The sequence below is a fragment of the Notamacropus eugenii genome, chromosome 3, assembly GCF_028372415.1.
Source record: "Notamacropus eugenii isolate mMacEug1 chromosome 3, mMacEug1.pri_v2, whole genome shotgun sequence".
In the NCBI taxonomy this organism is placed as follows: Eukaryota; Metazoa; Chordata; class Mammalia; order Diprotodontia; family Macropodidae; genus Notamacropus; species Notamacropus eugenii.
This window is the reverse complement of record NC_092874.1, coordinates 459,445,555-459,466,206: the sequence shown is the minus strand read 5'-3', so window position 1 is coordinate 459,466,206 and position 20,652 is coordinate 459,445,555. Positions and strand designations below refer to the sequence as shown.

General features: G+C 40.8%; 1 long non-coding RNA gene across 21 annotated transcripts in view; it reads left to right on the top strand.

Moving 5' to 3' along the window:
• The window catches only part of LOC140497613 (uncharacterized), a 414,232-nt gene that overhangs the window by 123,932 nt on the left and 269,648 nt on the right, over positions 1-20,652 (top strand). For 18 of the 21 annotated variants that reach the window (XR_011964788.1, XR_011964787.1, XR_011964786.1 and 15 more), the window contains one exon: positions 7,511-7,573. The exons of the other annotated variants lie outside the window; for them this stretch is intronic. This is a non-coding gene — a long non-coding RNA (uncharacterized lncRNA). The remainder of the gene's footprint in view (positions 1-7,510; positions 7,574-20,652) is intronic. 21 annotated transcript variants of the gene reach the window in all.

The following is a 20,652-nucleotide window of genomic DNA, read 5'->3' as shown; positions in this document are numbered from 1 at the left end:
TACCAGGAGTTACCAAATTAATTCTCAAGATTTGAAGAATTTAAATCCTACTCAACCTGACCTCTGTCTGGGTTCTTTGGATTACTTTTATTATTTTTTTGATGATGAATTTTTATTGATTTTTCATATTTCCAGCAAAGCTTCCTTTGCTGAAAGCACAGTGAATAAAGTCAGGCATGAGGAGTGCTCTCTCTCCGTTATATCTTTGTTTATCCATAAACTGTTGAAGACAGATAAAAACCCTCAAAAGCCAGACAAACTCTCCATGCCTGAAGCAGCCAGAGAGAGCCCAGGCTCATGAGAACGTGATGTTCACTAGAAGAGATGTAATATTAACTGACAAGGAGCTAGCTGGTGTTTGAAACACAAATCAACATTGAAGTTCTCAAAAAAAAAAAAAAAATAGAAAGAAAATGGAAGGTTGATTTTTTTCTTTTTTCTGTAGAAAGGAAGCCATGCTAGTCCATATGGAAAGAAATTGACTCCCAGTATAAAAAGCAAAGCACCTTCTTATGTTGTAGGAGCTGAGTTGGAGCAAGGATGGCTAGCCAGAACCCTGTCCGCTCCCAGGGAAACAGCTCAGGGCCAAAGGACTTGAATAGGTTGCAATGACAAAGCAATTCCATTGAGTCTCTAACTCAGTGAATCTTTAAAAAGTTTCACTTTCACCTATTCACTTTCTTTTCTGTTCTTGTCTGCTAGTCACCTCAGCACCATCCGAGTCTCTCGTTGAAAGGAGAGCGTCTGGTACCTTTCTTTCCCCTACGCCAGGCACAAGGTGGATGTGAGCATGTGGCAGTTTAAACACATCCTCCCTGAAGGATCCTGAGATTGAATCTCTGAACCTCAGTTGCTTTTATTGTTTTGTCCTTCTTTCCTTTAGCATAGCTAAACAATGATCCTAAGACAGACGTGGCTGCTCTGGAGGTCAGCCATATTATGAATTTAAGAAGGCTTGAGCTCCTGGGTCTACAGTTGATACACAAGGTGTTCACTTCATATTCACTATAGTGCTTCTTGGCAAAGAAAATAATGACCTATGGGGAGATGAACCCCAGCCCTGATGTGGCTTGCCAGGAGACATGGACTTGGGGGCCCCTCTTTCGGTGTCTTCCTACTCTCTTCACTGATGTCAAATGAATCTTCTGAAAGGTCAACTCTAATTACATCATTCCCAAGCTCCAAAACTTTCAATGGCTCCCTGGTGCCTAATGAATTATATTCTAATTCTTTTGAGACTTCTGGATCCAATCTATCTTCATAACCCTTCCCTCTCACTATTTTTTTTTTCTACATAATTTCCGTGCACTGGGTGAGCTAGTGTTATTTCGATATGCCCCATGCATTCCTCCCTCCAGTTTTTTTTTACTTCTCTCATGCCTAGAATATAGTCCCTCCAATTTCTACCTATTCATATCCTTCAAAGTCCATGCCAAATATTGCCTCCTTAAAGATCTTTTCTGGTTGCTCCAAACAGAATGTGTTCTCAGTTCACCCCCAAATCCTCATGGGCAGAGTTGGACTTCTGCTGTAGTTCTTTTCATGTTGCCTTAGAACCTGTGAGCTCAGGGAAAATATTGTTCTGTCTGATTCATCTTCATGTCCTCTGCAGTGCCTGACACAGTGTCTTGTATGTAGCGGTAAATAGATTTTGAACTGAATTAGGATGTTAACATTGGTGAGACTTGCAGATTCATACTCTTAGAGCTGAGATGGGCCTTGGTGATCTCTATATCCAAACCCTTAATTTTATATATGATTTTTTATATCAGCTAGGCTCATTTTAGAGTAAAATTTTAGCAATTAAAATTTCCACCTGCCTTACCATTTTAGAGAATAATATTGGATAGTATATAGAATGATGGACTTAGAGTCGGGAAGACCCAGGTTTCAATTCTTCCTCTGATTCTTGCTAATAGTGCGATCATGGGAAATCAGTTCATTCCTCTAAGGCTCAGTTTACTTGTCTGTAAAGTGGGAATGACAGAACCCACAGTATTTACCTCACTTCTTGAAACTCAAAGTACTTTGAACACTTTAAAGCATCTTTAAAATGTCAGTTATTATTACTGACAAAAGCAATTGAGGCCAAGAGTGATGAGGAAGATTGTTTGAGGTCCCATCATGAATTAGTGGCAATGTCGAGATTTGATATCCAGGCCTTTGATTTTTTACTATACCTCTCTTACCATCCCTTTGTCGTCACCTCTGTGAAGTGAGAATATGAGGAAGATGAGAAGTCTTATTGTTTGGAGATGGAAAAACCATTTGTCTTATCTTTGTTCTTATACTGAGCCACCCATAGCATTCCTATGTGTATCTTTGGCTATAAGCTACCAAATGTCCGGTGGCCTGTACCTTGTACGGCATAAGCTCAGAGAGGAGCTTGATTCTTGGTAGGACAGGGATGGGGGATGTGGGGTGGGAGACAATAGCAATGCTGACAATGACCTTCCCTCTTCCTACCAAATCTACTCAACAAAAAGGGAGTGACTAATGATGGTTTCCAAAAGGAGATACTGATGTGGAATTTGAAAAATCTCCTCTTATGGATGAGGAAGATAAGGTTCATAGAGAGAGGTTAAGCAGCTTTGAATCATGAATCTAGAGTGGGAAGGGACCTCACTGGTCATCTAAAAATGGGGATGATAATAATAATGTCAATCTCAAAGCACCGTATAAATATCAATTATAATTATTAATTTGATTCACTAATCAATCAGGAGCCATTGTAGGATTTTGAGTAGGTTCATTAATTACCAGATTGAAACATGAGGAAGATATTTAGCAGAGGTGTTATAGATAGATTGGGAGGGTGAGAGAGAATAATCAGGAAGATCCATTAGGAAGCTATTGTAATAGTGTTAAGTAGGTGGTCATGAGGGCTTTGATTAGAGTGGTAGCAAAGAAAATAAGAAAGAGAGGACAGATACAGGGGTGATGGTGGAGGTGCAGTCCACCAGACTTGATCATTGATTGACTCTAAGAGGTGAGGGAGGAGGAAGAATCATAGACAGAGTAAGGGTGAGGGACATACTGGCTGTGTGACCCTGGGTAAGTGACTTAACCTCCTAGTACCGAGGCAACTATGGAAAAGAATCAAAGATAACACCCATGTTGGGAACATGGAACCTCCCTGCCAAAAGTCATATTTTAAAGCTTTTTTTTGTTTTCTTCAATAAACTGTGACTGACTCCATCACCCTCTGCTAAAGCAATCTAGCCTTAGGGATTCTTCTAAAAAATAATAGAAATGACGCAAGGAACTTTCTTTATTTGGAAAGAAAAGTACTTTCTTATCAACAGTAATGATAATGATGTGAAAACTCAAAGCATGGGAGGATCTTCCCCCCCCCCCCCCACCACCCCCCAGTGCAGTCACTGGTACCAGGCTAAGCTTATCATGCTCAGAGCCAAGTTTTCATATTTTTTTTTGTGCTAATAAAGAACTGTACTTCTCTTCATTCCTGACTCAACAGAATAAAAATGAAAAAGTCTGGAAAAGAATGAAAACACCCATGGCCCATCAGGGGTAAAGTTCTTCAAGATTACCCTCTGGTTCATTGGAGTCCTTTGGGATCATGGTAGGGATAAGTAACATTATGGAATTATAATGGAAGGTGAGCCTTGGAATCAAAGAGAGAGACCATCTGGTCTAATGTCCCGTTTTATAGATGAGGAAACTGAGGCCCAGGGGTTGGAATGATTTGCCCAAGATCATGGGTGTCAGAAGTGGGATTTGACTGAAAAGCCAGCATTCTTTATCCTTCTTTGACCTGGCTTCAGGTCCTTTGGTTGTTTTCAGTCAAGTCTGACTCTTCATGACCCAATTTGGTGTTTTCTTGGCAGAGATACTGCAGCGGTTTGAAATTTCTTTCTCCAGCTCCTTTTACAGATGAGGAAACTGAGGCCAACAGGGTTAAATGACTTGCTGAGGGGCAAACCCAGATCATCCTGACTACAGTCTAGCAGGTGTGAACCTCAGCCAAAGGAATCTTTATGCAAACAGAAGTAGCCCTACAATTGTGGTGGTCAGTCAGTCATTTAGAGACCTCCTCATTGTCTTTTAAAAGATAGAAAGGAAGAGTAGAGGTTACCCAGACTCTTTCATTCTGGAAGGTGAGCTTGAGTTCAGGGGCCATTCATGGTAATAGAGGGATAGCATGGTACAGATTGCTCTGTGACCTCAGTTCAATTCCCATTTCTGCCATGTTCTACATGAATCTAAAGACGTCATTTCCTCTTTCTAAATCTCAGTTTCCTCATATGTAAAAAAAGAATGATTGGATTACATGCCTATTGACATCCCTTAAACCTCTAAATCTATGATCCAGTGAGAAGGTGAATAGTATTGGATGTTGCAAATGCTTCTTCTGCCTAATGCAAGCCAACAGCACCATAACACAAACTTTTTATCCTTTCTCTCTGTTCTGGACTTCATGCAAAAAATGCCACTCAGCCAGTACTTGGCATCCCAGAGCAAGAGTGTTGTTGTTATTATTATTTCTGGGTGGGATTGGGTGATCAGCCTGGGGTGGGGGAGAGTGGTGAGGGAGGGCATTGGGAGAGCCTGCCTCTTTCTAGGCAGCCCTCAGAGTTAGGGCACCTAGATCCAAAACAGACAAAGAATGGTGGAAGGCTTTCGTTCTGACTCTTCACTGGGACATGCACACGCTACAACAAAAGAGTCAGTGTGCTTGGGTTGCTCTAGCCCTAGGCCAACAATAGTCCTCAACTGGCAGTACTGACAGGTCAGAAATACAATCAAGTCCCAGCTTTCCCATTATTTCAATCCTTTGCTGTGGTTTCTCTTTTCCTGCTCTCTAGATACATGGTAAAATCCATTCTTCCCCCCCCCCCCATTGCCTGAGGGGAAGGAATCCCATTTTCCAACTCACTTCTAATTGAATATATATGGATACATATGACATCAATCTATATCCTATAACGCTTTTTTGGAGGGTAAGGGGGAGAATGGGAGAGAGGAGTTCCCTAGAGGTGAACCCTCTCCCATCATCCCAGTGTCAGCCCTTTCTGTTATGTGATTTCATTTCTTAGAACCTGTTTCCTCATCTGTGAAATGGGGCCAATAACCTTGTAGTGAGGATCACATGACAGCATAAATAAATGAAAAGTCCTTCACGAATCTTAAAGCACTATAAAAATGCTGTTATTAAAGTAGGTTCCACAATATTTGGGCAAGCTACCTGACAGGGCTTTTGTGGAGAGAATATTAGGTAATCCTTAAAATTGCTATTATCATAGGAGTATAGATTTAGATAGAACCAGAAGGGATTTTATAGATCATCTCATCTAACTCTCTCACTTTATATTTGAGGTTGGATAGAATACCAGACTTTGAGTCAAAAAGATGTGGGCTCATGCATAAATTGAATGAATAATTATTTACCAAGCATTTGTTATGTGCCAGTGCTGGGTTAAGCACTGGGAATACACATAGAAAAAGAGAGAGAGTTTGATCTCTACCTGTTCGATATCTATGATCTTATCTGCTCTCAAAGAGTCTACCACCTTTTAGGGGAATGGTGGCCAGGGAAAGGAGTTTGGGTTCGGTAGTCACACTTGAGGAATGACTGAAAGGCATTTAGTAAGTACTGTATGTCATGCACTGAGGGTAGCAATAGAAAAAACTAATAAAAGTTAGCTATTATTATCATTACTCGGATTATTACCTCCCCGGGTTGTTGTGAGACATTTGTAAAATTCCTCAAAAACCTTAAGGCATTATAGAAACCCTAGCTATATATTATTGTTACAAATGTTATTATTACCACCTCCTAGGAGTGGGAAGATCCAATGAGATGATATTTATTTAATTATTTGAATATTTGAAGAACTCTAATGACAGCTACTGCTGTTATAGGTCACTTAACCTCTCCGATCTCAGTGTCCTAATCTATAAAAATGAGGGCTTGGTTTCCATGACCCTTTCAGCTCCAAGTTTCTGTTCCTCTGACCTCTGATCAGTCCTGCCCCCTTCTTTTCTTCACTCTTAGGACTGTCCAACATTTGTTTCCTGAAACACTGGGTTTGCCCCCAAGACACCTTATAACTCTCAATAGTGGGAAAACCCCGGCGAGCTCCTTGAGCCTGGGATTCCCCATTCTCCTGCCAGCCAGAGATTGTGTTCTGGCTGCTGGCGCCAAGGAATAACTGGATTAAGGATCATTTTTCTAACTCCCCATCAATCTCCACAAGGGTCTCTCTCTCGTCATCGTTGCTTCCTTGATAACGGAGGCAAACTCCTGAGCAATGGAGCCTCTTCCCAAGGACGCTGCCCCAGCGGTGCTTGAGCAGCCTCCAAAGGCTTTGCTGATATGTACCGTAATCCTCCTCTCCTGATTTAATTAGGGCCAGTGGGGGAGATGTTCTGAGGGCAGAGAGAGGGTTCGATTCAATCCGCTGCTCTTAGGGAGAGACAATGAGGGGTATTGAGAAGCCGGCACTCTCCGAACACCAGATGGAAGAAAAGAATCTCTCGGTGATCCTCAAATTAATTAGAGAATTAAGTTCTTAACTATCAATTCGGATAAGGCAGGTGCTCGGAAAGTCAGTGTTATCTGCCGCCTTGCAGCAGCTCCAGCGGACAGAGGCGGCAGTCTGATGTAACGGAATGGCTTGGAACTGGAAAGGGAAAGATCCAGAGAGGTCCACTGGGCCTTCATTTGACAAATCAAGTAGGAACAGAAATTTGGAGCCATAAGGGACTTTCGGGACATCTAGTTCAAATCTCCCTTCCCCACATGAGAGGACTCTGGAGTCCTGTGACAAGAGACAAAGGTCACCCAGAGAGTAGGACCCAAATTCAAACCCTGACTCTGCTATTTTTTATATGTGATCTTGGGTAGGTCACTATTCTTTGGGCCTCAGTTTCCTCATCTGTAAAATGAGGATTTGGGATTCGATCCGTGTTGTCAAACTCATATTGAAACCACATCTGAATATTGACTTAGAAAACCACAAATTAACATTATCTATGTTATAGTTTTTAATTATTTTGTAAGCATTTTCCAATCACATTTTAATTCAGTCTGGCCTATGGGTACATTTCTTGACTACATGGTCTAAGGTCCCTTCTAACTCTCATTATAGACTATGATTTGGGCAAGTATTTACCTCTATAGGATCACAGTTCTGAAAACTAAGGGGACTGGATTAGATAAAGGATCTCCAGGGTCCCTTCTAACCAATTCTATTATGATCTGATGAAGCTGGTCAAGTCATTTGACTCAAAACGTCTGGTCCCCAGGCAGCAGACTCGAAATCAGGTTTTCTGACTCCAAATTGAGTGCTCCTTTGAGTGTATCATATTTCTGCTTTCTACTTTTTTAATCATAGCTCTTTGTGTCTATGTTTTGTCTTTCCACTAGTCTATAAAGTTCTTGAAGGCAGGAAATGTATTTATTTATCTCAAAATCACCGAGGGCCTACCTAGCATAGTTCCTTGGATAAACTAGACATCCAACAGCTTTTTTTTTTTTTTTTTTCAGAACTGAATCATACGAGTGGCCATTCTCAATAGTCTTGCCTACGTGAGCATCAGGTCAGAGGAGGTATGAAGATTATACTAAATAGCAAAGGAGAAAAACAAATAAGTATTAACAGTAACCAGTTATATTGATGGAAGTTCCTGAAAAATAAAGTTGGCTGCAATTTGTTTCTTAATAATAAAAAAAGAAAGACACCCACCCAACTCATAAAATACATTTAAAAACATCTTTCCACCACTGTTCCAGAACTGAACATCCCATACCAGGTGCAGTCTTATTAAAATCTTGGAAGAAAAGGCTGTGTGTTCTGAGATACAATGCCTCTCTCTGCCTTGAGATCTGAAAATAGCTCTGCTCTTCTCCGATGTTCCACACTCCTAATTGACTGTCCACTTTCTTTCCACACTGAAATGACAAATTCTTGAGTTTTGCCTGTCTGTTAAGCAAACTGTATCTGCTCTGGAGATTTTCCTTTCTCTTTTTCAAATTTCTCCTTTACAAAAAGCAGGAGGCGGTTCCTGGATGGGTCCTTCTCAACTGTGTTCACATCCCACCCAATATATTATTGGAGGCAGTTGTTTCACCCTGTTATCCTCAACTGAACAGGCAGCCTTTCCCAGTACAGCATCATCTGCAGATTTCATTAAAGTGAAGTTTAATGTTTTTCCAGATCTTTCAAAAGGATGTTAAATCCGGTGGATAGTCATCCAAAAATAAAAGTTAGGAAAAGGTCATCTTTCTCATTTTTTTCCAACATTAAAAATGGACTTGTTTATTGTGGCTTCTTGGTCCATAACAGATAGGGGAAGAGGAAGTGTGATTAAAAGTTGGGATCTGAATGAAGGTTTGACAAGGTTGGCTAGAAGTTTCAGAGAAGATGCCCATCCACATTGCCCCCCCCCCCCATATTTCCAAAATAAATAGTAAGTGGGAGGGCATGATTACCTCACCTAAAATCTCTTTGGCTTCCTCAAGTGCTGATTAAGCTAATCTGGAGAATAAAGGAAAGCTGCATCTTTTTTACTAACAGGATAGCAATGCCTCTTCTGCCTTAATGACCCAAGCTGGGATTTTCTAAGCATCTAGGGGTAGGGCGGAACTGTCAGGCTCACACATGTTACCCATGTGCTCTCATGGTATTCCCTAAGTCATCTGAACACATGTCTACATGGCATTCCTGATGCAGACATGACAGCTCTCGGCTCGCCTGAGCTCACACATTCCTCTTCTTGTGGGCAGATCTGGGTGAAGTTGAAGGAAAGGCATTGATTGGAAACAGGTGAATGGGGTTCTGTAGCAGGCAGGAGGGTGAGGGACGGAAACTATTCAACAGAAACATGAGCTCATGGAGAATAATTTAAATTCTTGGAAAGAACACTGGTGCTAGAATCCAAAGGTGTGGATTCAAACCTTGACCCTGGTGCTTAGCACCTGTGGGACCCTCGGGGCTTCCATTTATTGCCCTGAGGGGATTGGAATAGATGGCTCCCTGAGGTCCCTTCCAACCTATGAAATTCAGCAACATCAACAAATGTAAAGACAAGAATTAAGTAGTGCCTGCCCTCAGGGAACTTAGATTCTATTTGGTACATATAGGATAAATAAGCACAAATATATATGAAGAGGAAGGAGGAGGGGGGAAGAGAATAAGCATTTATTAAACTCCTACTGTATGCCAGGCACTGTTTGAAATGCTTTACTTATATGATCTCATTTGATCCTCACTCCAACTCTGGGAGGTGGATGTTATAATATCCATTTTACAGTAGAGGAAACTGAGGTTTCAGGAATGAGAAAGCACTGAAAATAGGAAAGGAGGGGAGGAAAAGAAAGGCTTTGTTCTGAGGTGATACCTGAGATCAACTCTGAAAGAAGCTGGGGATTCAAAGAGGTGGAAATGATTTCCAGACACAGGGAATGACTAGTATCAGGCCAAGGATGAAGTGGGGTATATGGAGAGGTGCAAGCAGGCCAGTTGGACAAGAATGGAGAATAAATGGGAATGATGGGAAATAAGGTCAGAAAATTAAGTGGGAGCCAAACTGTGGAGGCCAGGCTAGACTCTTTGCTAGACTGAGGATTTTACATTTTATTCTAGAAGCTCTAGGAGTGGAATTGAATAAACTCTAAATAGGTACCTACTATGTAGCAAGCATTGTACTAAGCATTTAACAAGTATTATTTCACCTGATGTATAGGGAGCTCCTATTTTTGAATCAGAGTGGGGCACAGCTGGTCTGTGAGTCTTAGCCATATTTAGCTGTAGAAATCAGAGACGTAAGGGAAGCTTGGAGATTGAACCTAGAAGTTTTCTTTTCTGAAAGATGAATGAAACCTATTAAATGGATTTGAAAAGACTTCCTACTATTAGTTCTTCTGAGAGATTTTCTTTGTCTTTATGACAAAGATTTTGATTTAGTGTTTTTAAGTTTGATACAAGCAATTTTTATATAATGCAAATTTGTCCCTCTCCACCCACTTCGCTTAGCCTATATAACAAAGGCATATACAAAATAACATCTTCATGTATGTCATAAAACATACTAGAATGCAGACATATTAAATACTTTACCAGGATAATAGAATTATGAAATGAAGGGTAAAGCTAATGATCAACTATGTACAGTACTGTACAATAAAATTAACATGTGTGCAGTATGATACTGCTTTCCTACCCACTGCACCCAGTGCAATCACTGATGGTTGGCTGTGCAACTTTTTTATGATGGTATTGAGAGATGTTTGAAAGTGCCTCTTCCCCTCCTCATTTATCTATCAATAGCAAACAACATTATCATTCAGAATTCTTTACATAAAGGGGAATTTGAATAATGTGACTTTATGTAAAATGAGAACTGTCTGTAAACTTTACTTGATGGCTTAGAAATGATATATTTTCTTGTGTGATTGAAGGTACTCTAGAGACCTAAGTCCAATGGCTTAGGTGAGAACAGCATGTGACCAGGACACAGAAGAAAATGTTTCTGTCTTATTCTAGAGCAGCAACTCAACCTTTTTTGAATCCTGGGCCCCTTTGGCAGTGTGGCAAAACTTACTGAGCCTTTCTTAGAATAATATCCTTAAAGGCAGAAAATAAAATACGTAGGATTGCGCAGAAAACCCATTATATTGAAATAGTTATCAGACTTAAAAAATAAAAAACAACTGAGTTCATAAGAGCCAACATTTTGATTTTTTTTAACCACAAGAATTTTCAGATAGTCCCTTAGAGATAGGCTTAGACAGGTTTAGAGATAGATTGAGGAAAAAAGGATGGGCAAAATGGTGATGCAGTTGATGGGGTGGTAGACCTGAAGTCAACAAGAACTTAGCTCAAATCCAGCCTAGTATATAGAGTGCCAGATCTGGAATCAGGAAGACTCATCTTTTTGAGTTCAAATCCAGGTCTCAGACACTTTCCAGCTGTGTGACCCTGGATGAGTTCTTAACCCTATTCTCCTCAGTTCTTCATCTGTAGAAATAACCTGAAGAAGGAAATGGCAAACCACTCCAGTATCTTTGCCAAGAAAGCCCAAATGGGGTCACAAACAGTCGGACATGACTGAAATGACTCAACAACAAAATTGAGGATTTTGGGGGATATTTGCAGACTGGATCTTGCAATTTAAGGTTATTATCATATTTTAAATAATTTGATTATTAAATTGAGCAGTATAACAAATTTTTTTTGCATGAGTACAAAGTATTGTCCATCACTTGGGAATTAACTATTCCTTCTTTCTTACCTCCTTCTCTTTTAAAAATTTTTGGGGAATTTTCAATTTTTTAAATCTTTTCAGTTTTGTCTGTTGGTCATAACGAATCATGAAAAAGAAGAGCAACTTTGATTGTTGATGAAGTTTGACTTCTGCCTGCCATGAGAGCAGAGACTGTTTCATTTTTGTCTTCGCATCCCCAGTGCTTGGAGCTATTTCTGGCCTATGGAGAAGCTTAGCAAATGCTTGTTGATTGACTAATTGAAGAATAGTTTTCACTCTCTATTTGTCAGGAATCTACCAACATTTGAAAAGATCCTTTCCTCAGTCCATTGTTCCAGCTCACTATGGTTGTCCCTTTAGGCTATTTGGTCAAGTGTAATGGTATAAGAAAAGCAGGAGGAAATTAAAAGCTCTGGAAACAATTGCCTTGGTGGAGATAGGTATCACAGCATCCTTTGTCTGCCATTGGAGGATCAGAAACGTACAGGAAAAAGTCTAGATTAGAACCAGGGGCCGGGACATGGGCACCTCCACTTTTTACAAGGAGAAAGTGGAAAAACGTTCATTTTCATTGAGGAAAATGACCTGGAGGGGGTGGGATCCAAGAAAAAGTATAGATTGAAAGAGGCCAGTGTAGCTCTCTGATGGCAGGGACAGTGGTATATTAAATTGCCGGTTCAGTGCCTGGTATAGCCCTTCCTCACTCAAAAAAAAGTCAATTTCAAGTCATGTCATCATTTCTTGGATAGCATAGTCTTCTGCAATGAAGGATGAACATAACAACCTGTGAGTAGATGCAGCTACCTGAATGGGGACCCTTCCCTCCTCTCCCCTCCCCTCCCTTCTCTTCACTTCCCTTCTCTTCCTCAGAACCATAAACCTACAGCACTCTGAAGCTCATGCATTGTAAGACACCAGGCCCCTGACTAAGAGCTCTCTTCTGGACCCTCCTGGCTTAAGAGCAGCTATTGCTGTATCTCTCCCAGCCTGATATCCTTATTTTTCTTTGCCTCATCAAAGGGGCCATCTCCTGGCTACTTCTTAAACAAGCCTATTCACTGATTGGTTGTTACCTCACCCTAAGTGAGTTCCTGAATAGACCTTGGCCTCAAGGGGCCAATGTCTCCCATTGCATCCTGATGAATATCTGGTCACTGGATTCAGATGGCTCTGGAGGAGAAGTGAGGCTAGTGACCTGCACAGCCCACCCTCACTCAAAATAGTCATGTGCAAGTCATGTCATCATTTGGCTAAGCGAAGTGGGTGGAGAGGGACAAATTTGCATTATATAAGGCATGACCTTCTTCGGCAATGAAGGACAAACACAACAGCCATAGCCTGGGACATAATAGGTACTTGAAAAATGTTTACTGATTGATTGGAAACATTCCTGTAATTCCAAAAATTCTGTATTTTGAACTGAAAGGCATATCAGAAAGTTATCTTGATATAATGTAAGCTACTTTGGAGGCAGGTTTCCTCTCTGTCTCTCTCTCTCTCTGTCTGTCTATCTCTCCGCTCCCTCCCTCTTCCTTCCTTATTTCTTTTTTTCTTTCTTTCTTTCTATCTCCAGCATTTATTACAGTGCTTGGCACACAGTAGGCACTTAATAAATGCTTGCCAATTGATGATTGTCCTTCATTCTCAAAGAGGACATGAGGAAGGTGATGCCATGACAATTGATGTATTTGTCTTGGAACTTGCCACCTTACTTACGAGATAGTTGAGAATACAACCAGGGCACCTACACGATCCCTTATTAATCAGATCCTCAAATCTTTGAACTGAAAACATTTGTAAGAATGTAATGATTTCACACACAAGGGCAGGAAAACTATTCCTGTTGACTTATGACTGAATGAGAAGAAACAGTGAATCTAAAGTTACAACTGAGAGTGCTGTTGGTAATTTAGCGTTACTGTCTGTAGACTTGCAGTAAGAAATCTTGGAGACATTTTGAGAGGTCAAGGAAGAATGTGGTAAGTGATCATAGAAGTCCAGTGACCAGGCACTGGAAGCCTTTCTATATGGATAGAGAGGTTTGAATTTGAGGGCTTTTCACCATTTTTTCCCCCTAATCTCTTAGCAACAGCTGCAAATGTGAATAGATCCTTTCAAAACTTTCTAATTCATTTCCACTTAAAAGAGTTTACAACTAGGGATTATGGAAGGATTAATCCTTCAGCTGAGAAACATGGTGCCAAAGGGTCTCTTCTTGTTCTTCATCTATCCGCCAAGAAGAAACTGGGATATCCTTTGTCCATGACTTTGTTCTGACCTTTCTCTCACTCTCTCTTTTCCTCCCTCCTCCTTTTTTTTCCACAGAAATGTCCAAATCTGAGAAATCTACCTTGATTAAATTTGAAATGGAAAATACACGTTCCCCCCTGGAGCTATATTTTTATCTGTCTGAGGGGCAGCATGATATAATGGATAACATGCTGAACTTGGAGTCTGACACTGGTTTGAAGCCTTCATTTAATTTAATGATCATTTAATCAAACAACAAGTATTTATGAAGTGTTTATTATGGGGCAGGCACTGTGCTAAGTGATGGGAGTTCAAAGAAAGGCAAACAAAATTTTGCAGAGTCCCCTAACCTTCAACAAGTTTAAATACCAATGGGGAAGAAAAACATAAATAGATAATATGATTTATACAGAGTAGAAGAAAGTTCTTTGTTTCATGTGTGACCTTGGGAGAGTGACAACCTCTCTGAACCGAAGTCTCTTCATTTATAAAATGAGAGTGATGGGAATTTATTACCAATGAGTAAATCACTTCCTCTCTCTGGGCCTCGGTTCCCCCATATGTAAAATGAAGGGGCTGGACTTGAGGGTCTCCGAGCTTCCTTCCAGCTCCTGATACATGATCTTATTACACACTCGTTGTGGGACCTTGGACACTTGACTTGCCTTCTCTGAAAAAAGCAAGACCAAGAAAATGCCCAGGCTGGTTGTGAGCCCCAAATGAAGTTTTCTTTGCTTTCAAGCACTTTGCTCCACAATGTGAGTACCCCGGGTTTGAACTCCTTGATGCCCAAGGCCTCATCGCCTGCACCGTGAGAGCAGTATGCTGGCTGGTCTCCCTGCCTCTTGTTCTGCCTTCTCCAACCCATCCTCCAAGGTGACATTCCTAACACAGAGGTCATAAAACCCTATTGGTGGAATATTGATAGTCAAAGATGGGCCTTTTGCAAGAGAAGTTGTTGCTGTTGTTTTTAAAGAATTTTGCAATTTCCCCCAGAGCATCCCAGCCTGATTCTCTTTCTCCTGTTCAGTTTATGAGGTTAATGCATTGTTCATTTCCACTATCTAAGATGTAGATCTTCTGGTCCTGCTCTCTGCTGCCATTGGTATAGGGAGCCCAATGTGAGAAGACTCTCTCTACCCATTCACATCTGCACCTTACTGAATTCTCTCTCTTCTTCTTCCTCCTTTTCCTTCTTTTCTTTTTCTTCTTCTCCTTGTCTTCCTTCTTCTTCTCCTCCTCCTCTTTCTTCTTCTCCTTCTTCTCCTTCTCCTCCTCCTCCTTCTCTTCCTTCTCTCCTCCTCTTTCTCCTCCTCCTCCATCATCATCATCATCATCATCATCATCATCATCATCATCATCATCATCATCATCATCATCTTCTCTCCTCTCTCCCTACCTCCCACTCACTCTGTCTCTGTGTCTCTTGTCTCTCTATCTCTTTGTCTCTGTCTCCTCCTCCCATACCATGTTTCTTACAGTTCCTATGATTTAATTAATCTAAAGAACTCTTGATGAGGAGAGTTCTTATACCAAACTAGATCAGCCCCTTCTTTTTCAACTCATAGTCTTAGAGTTGCTCAAAGTATTGAGGGGTTAAATGACTTTCCTAGGGTCATGCAGCCTGTATGTATCAGAGGCAGTACTTGAACTCAGGTCTTCGTTTATGAGCCCACACATACACATGCACACACACGTGCATGCAGATGCACACATGCATACATATACATGTGCACACTCACATGTAATACATAGGCTTACATGCATATATACCTGCACATGCACACATAGTACATGACTACATGCACATGCATCTGTATATGTGTATGCATGTGCATATGCATATAGCTAGAGTGTCTCCTAAGCTGGACTTAAATGCTGGTCTTACAGACTCCAGGCTGTATCTTTTGTCTCTTCATTCTGCTGTCTCTCAAGGCGCACATAGGGATGGATTATTATCTGTGACAGGAGTCCCAGACTAAGTGATAACTAAGGATTCTCTCGGGGCTCAGTGATCTATGGTTTTCTGTAGGAGGAGGTGAGCTGGGGTGACATGGGAAACCTTCTCAGTTGAAGTGGTTCTTAGCCTCGGGTCCATGACCTTTTTAAAAAAATATTTTGTTAACTGCATTTCAGTATAATTGGATACTGTTGGGATTCTATGTGTTTTACTTTCTGCATTTCCAAATATTCTCCTGAGAAGGGCTCTGTAGACTTCACCAGCTCAATGACACAAAGCAGGTTGGGAAGCCACTCCCTCTCACCAGCTCCTTTAGTCACCCCTAAGAAGAGATCTAGAGATTCTGATTGTGTTTCCCAACCCCCTTCCACCAGGCAGTTGTTTCTGTTTTACCAGAACCTCCTGAGAGTGTAAGGCTGTAGAGAGATGACTTTCACCCCCAAGGAGTCCTGGGCAGCTGGAGGCATTGCTTTCTCCTCCCCTACTTCTTCCTTGGCAGAAGTCAGAAGCCAAGTCAGCCACCCTGGGAGCTCCAAACCCACTTGCTGGCCCTGGGACAGCACCAGGTCTGGCTTTGTTGACCCCAGGAGGAGTTGTATGACCAAGGAGCTGAGAGCCAGACTCCTGACAGAGTCCTTCAAAGCCTAGTGACGGCCCTCTCCCAAGTGAGCAAAAAGCCAGGCACTCTGCCTGTGCCTGGGGGCCAGCAACACATAGGCTGTATGGCCACGAAGATTTACTTGTCTAAAGCTATTTTTAAAGGAAAACAAACCTTTTAGAAACCCCTGCTTTTCTTTCTTGGTTGTTATTTATACCGTCTTTGAAATGTGTATGTATACATATATGCACACATTTATATACATACATGTACATATATTATATGTATGTATACATATATGCATATATTATATACACATGTGTATATATCTAGGTATATGCATTTGTATTATATCCCCTATTAAAGCTTAAAACTGTACTGAGACTTTTGGGAGACCCTGTATGCATAATATAATATTGTGTGTGTGTGTATGTATGTGTGTTTAAAACTCCTTCTACCAACAGGGAATAGAATCTTGTCTGTCACAGATAGTCTAAGTTGTTCATAGCATTGAGAGGTTAAATAATTTGCTTATGGTCCTGTAGAAAACTTGAACCCAGAAATCTTGGCTCTGGGGCAAGCATTCCATCCCCTATGCCATACTACCTCTTGTATCCTAATTTATAAAATTCTTTGTGGAATTTGCAATTTGGTTTTGCCATTCAACATGCTAGCTGTCCATCCTAGTTTTGTGTCATCTGAGAATTTGATGGGTGCTATCTTTTCCTCCATCCAGAACATTTCTAAAAATGTTATAGTCCCAGTGCTGAGCACAGATCTCTGTGCCATGCCTCTGCAAACCTGCCTCCTTTGAATCCATTAATGACTTCTCTTTGGGTCCAGTCACCCAATCAACTCTGCTTTTGCTTAACTGTGCTATTGTCTAACCCACACCTCCCCATCTTGTCCACAAGAGTAATGAGAGATTTTATCTAATGCTCTGATGAAATCCAGGTATAGGATGTCTTACCCTTGTCAAACAACCATTTCAAAAAAGAACATTAGGATAGTTGAGAATGACCTATACTTGATTAAAAAAAAAAAAAACAAAACTACACTGGCTCTTATCCATCACTGCTTTCCATTCTAAATCCTTCCAAACCATTCCTCTCATGATACATTCTCGAATTTTGCCAGAAATTGACTCACCAGTCATGTTAAAATTTCACTCCTTTCCCTTAAAAAAAATCATGATTTTGCAAGTCTCCAATATTACTCTCTCGCATTTTCAAGTCCTTTTTCTGACTCATACTGTCTATTTGAGCAGGTCAAATCACTTATACTCTCATTGTTCTGAGCAATCCGTCAGGACTCTAAATTGCAGAGAACATCCTACCTGTATTAGTAGAAGGGATTTCCTAACTTGGAAATTTAGGAATGAAAACTCAGGTTTTGTCTCTGTCTTTTATTTTTATTGATAATTTGTGTCTTTATTTCACCCTTGTTTCTGAGTAGATCCCTTCTCCCACCCCTGATGAGTAAACCATTCATTGCAACAAAGATTTAAAAAAAAAAAAAAAGAAAAGAAAACAGAGAAGGGGAAAGAAAGTTTATTCAAAGCACCTACCACAAAACCGAGTCCTGAACTCCCACCCAGGATTACACAACTCCAGATCTGAAGTTTACAAAGGAAAGAGGAAGGTGAAGTTTCTTAATTTTGCCCTTGGACTAAGCTGGATCACTATCATTACATATCATTAAGGTTTTAAAAATCTAGATTGGTACATCTATTTGGGTTTCTTTAGTTAAGTCAATAAGAATTGATGAAGTACCTACTCTGTGCTAAGCAGCCTGCTAAAGGTGAAACTTTAGACAATTCCTTTTCTTCCTTAGTGGCATGGTTGGCATTTGTGCCAAATAATCTCATTCTTGAGAGTTTGTTTATCCTTTCCGGACCTACTGACTCTGGGATCTTCCCTGTCTGAAGTCTGTTGTCCCATTATCTTGATTACATGTCAGCCTAAGCCTGGCTTTCCTCTCCTGAATCAGGAATTCTGGGATGGAGTGGTCCTTGCCTCCCAAGGTTTCCACCATTTCCCACGAGTTCCTAGGAAAATCTTGAAGGGTGTCCTGGTGTGACAAAATTCTAAAAAATGAACCCCGGGGCAATTGTTGGTGAAAACAGTCAACAGAATTACAGATCATTTTAGTAATGATTTTATCCAGACCTAGATTTTAAAGGTAATCCCAAGAGGAAAAGTGAAAGTATATACTTAGGAATTCCTGAAGCTTTGAAGAACTCTGGCTATCATTCCAATATGTCTAATAGCCCAAGCTGAAGTGGTAGAGAGTTAATCTATGTTTACTATTGACTACAGAACCATTTCCCTTCAAAGATAATGGGAATTCATTTGGTAGAGATGGTTAATTAGAAAGAGATGTCAATGCAGAAAGCCCACTTCGGTAGTTTTAATGGCATGTTTGAAGGAATGCTTCCAAAGTGATAAAATTGGAACATTTCAAATTCAATAAACCGAACTTATATGATTTTCAAATTAAACTTCACACCCTGTTAACTCAGAAAGACCTTAGGGAAAAAAAAATGAGCTTTTCCTAAGACATTAGCTAAGCTACACTAAGGGGTGAACTTACCTTAAGTAATTTTTAAAAGTGGGTAGTAAATTTCTGACATAAACAGTGTATGATGGCTGGAAGGGGAGGTTATGAGGGGGCAGGAAGAAAAAACTAACCTTAACCACATCCTTCTTAAATTCCTTTAACTGAAATGTTGGCTCATTTTCATTTCACTTTTTTTTCTTATTAAAGACTAGTAGGGAAGTGGTAAAGGCACTGCATTATATTCCAAAAGTGTGTGCACTGCTTGAGGGCAGAAACGGTTTCATTTTTTATCTTTGTAACACCAGCATTTAGCATAGTACCTGGCAATTCAATTCAACATGCATTTATTAAACCCCTATTGCATGCTAGGCACTGGTTATCCAAAGACAAGACCAAAACATGCCCTGTCCTGAAGGAGTTTCAGCTCTGTTGGATATTCCATACAGTAGGTGCTTAATACTTGTTTCGCTGAGTTGGAGCTAAAGTGAGGGGACATGGATTTGAATCCTGTCTAGGCTGCTTCCCCTCTGTATATGTCTAGGGAAAATCTTTCTCTTTCTTTGGGCTTTCAGAAAAAGGAGGCCTTGGAAAAGATTTCTAAAGCCTCTTCCAGATCTAAATCTGGTGTCTGCTTTGATGTTCGGAGTCTTTCTGTAGTTAGGTTTGCATGCAAGATTAGAATGTCCCCGCCAATAGCCATGTTCTCTTTCTTCTTTGTCAATTGAGGAATGAAGCTCATAGAGATAATGTTTCCCCTGGGAGAAGCAACCGGTTCAAAGGTCTTTCCACAGAGCTGTTAACTTGCAAACCAGTTAGCAAATCAATACACAATAACCCTTAAAAATCAAGTTAGGATGTGGAGTGACAGACTCAATTAGCACCCATCCCCCTCACCGGTACACCCCTGAGTGGTACCCAGGCTGAGTAATTAAAAGGCAATTTAATTCAGTGATAAATACTGCTTCTTCTAAGGGGAAGGTGGCTGCTCTCCCAGTCAGTCCCCCATGACCCATCCACTCATCCAGAAAGACTTGGAGTCTTCAGTATCAAAGCTTGGCAGAAGAGGCCCAGGCTCTTCCATGGGATTAATCTCTCCAACTTCCCTTCCTCAGATCCACTGGAAGGAGCCTAAAGTAAACACTTCTCCTCTCTGTTCGTCTTCAAGTTATCAGTCAGGGCCTTGAGTGCCAAACATGTGTCTTCTTTCCCAATTAGTGAGGAGCTCTCTATTGACGGTGTTTGTGAAGGAAGCCCTCCCTCCCTAGATAGCTGCCTGATATCAGCAATGTAAATACTTATGATAACTAACAAAATAACTCCAAACATATTTGAATATTTCTCAGTGGCTTAAATCCATTGGTAGCCTTTGCCAAACTATACCAGACATGGGTATCATTGTGGGTGTGGATGTGCATGTATGTGTATGTATGTGTATGTCTGTGCGTATGTAAGTGTATCTGTGTGTCTGTTCATGGCTCTGTGTCTGTATGTGTGTCTGAATATATGTGTGTATGTGTGCGTGTGTGTGTGTGTGTGTGTATGTGTGTGTGTGTGTGTGTGTGCGTGTGAGACCCATGGAGCTTGAGAAGGTTTGACTTCCAAGAGTCCAGTGAGTATTGCTTCTAGTAATTATTGCTACCAGTATGACAGAAACACCCACTGGGTCTTCCAAAACTGAGGAGCAAATTTAAGTAACCACCTTGGTGGAGAGGGAGAGGAGGGGGAAACTATGGCAAAGAGCAGAGATAGAGGGGAGGCCTTTGTGCAGGGGAAAGCCTTTCTACAGCTTTTATAATTACTACTCTACCTGACCCTTTTAGCCACAGAAGTCAGTTTCCAAATGTGACATCGAAGTGGGAGCCTCTTTTCTCTGATAAGGCGAGGCTGTGTCTCCAAGGGCCCTGGCTGGATAAGACTCCTCTTACTTAGGGAGTTAATGGGCAAAGGACTAGAATATGCACTGAATTATTCAGATGGGCCATTTGGGGATTTATCTCAATCACTTCCTTCTTACCTCCAGTTCATTTTGCTTTTTCACAATTCGTTATAACATCCT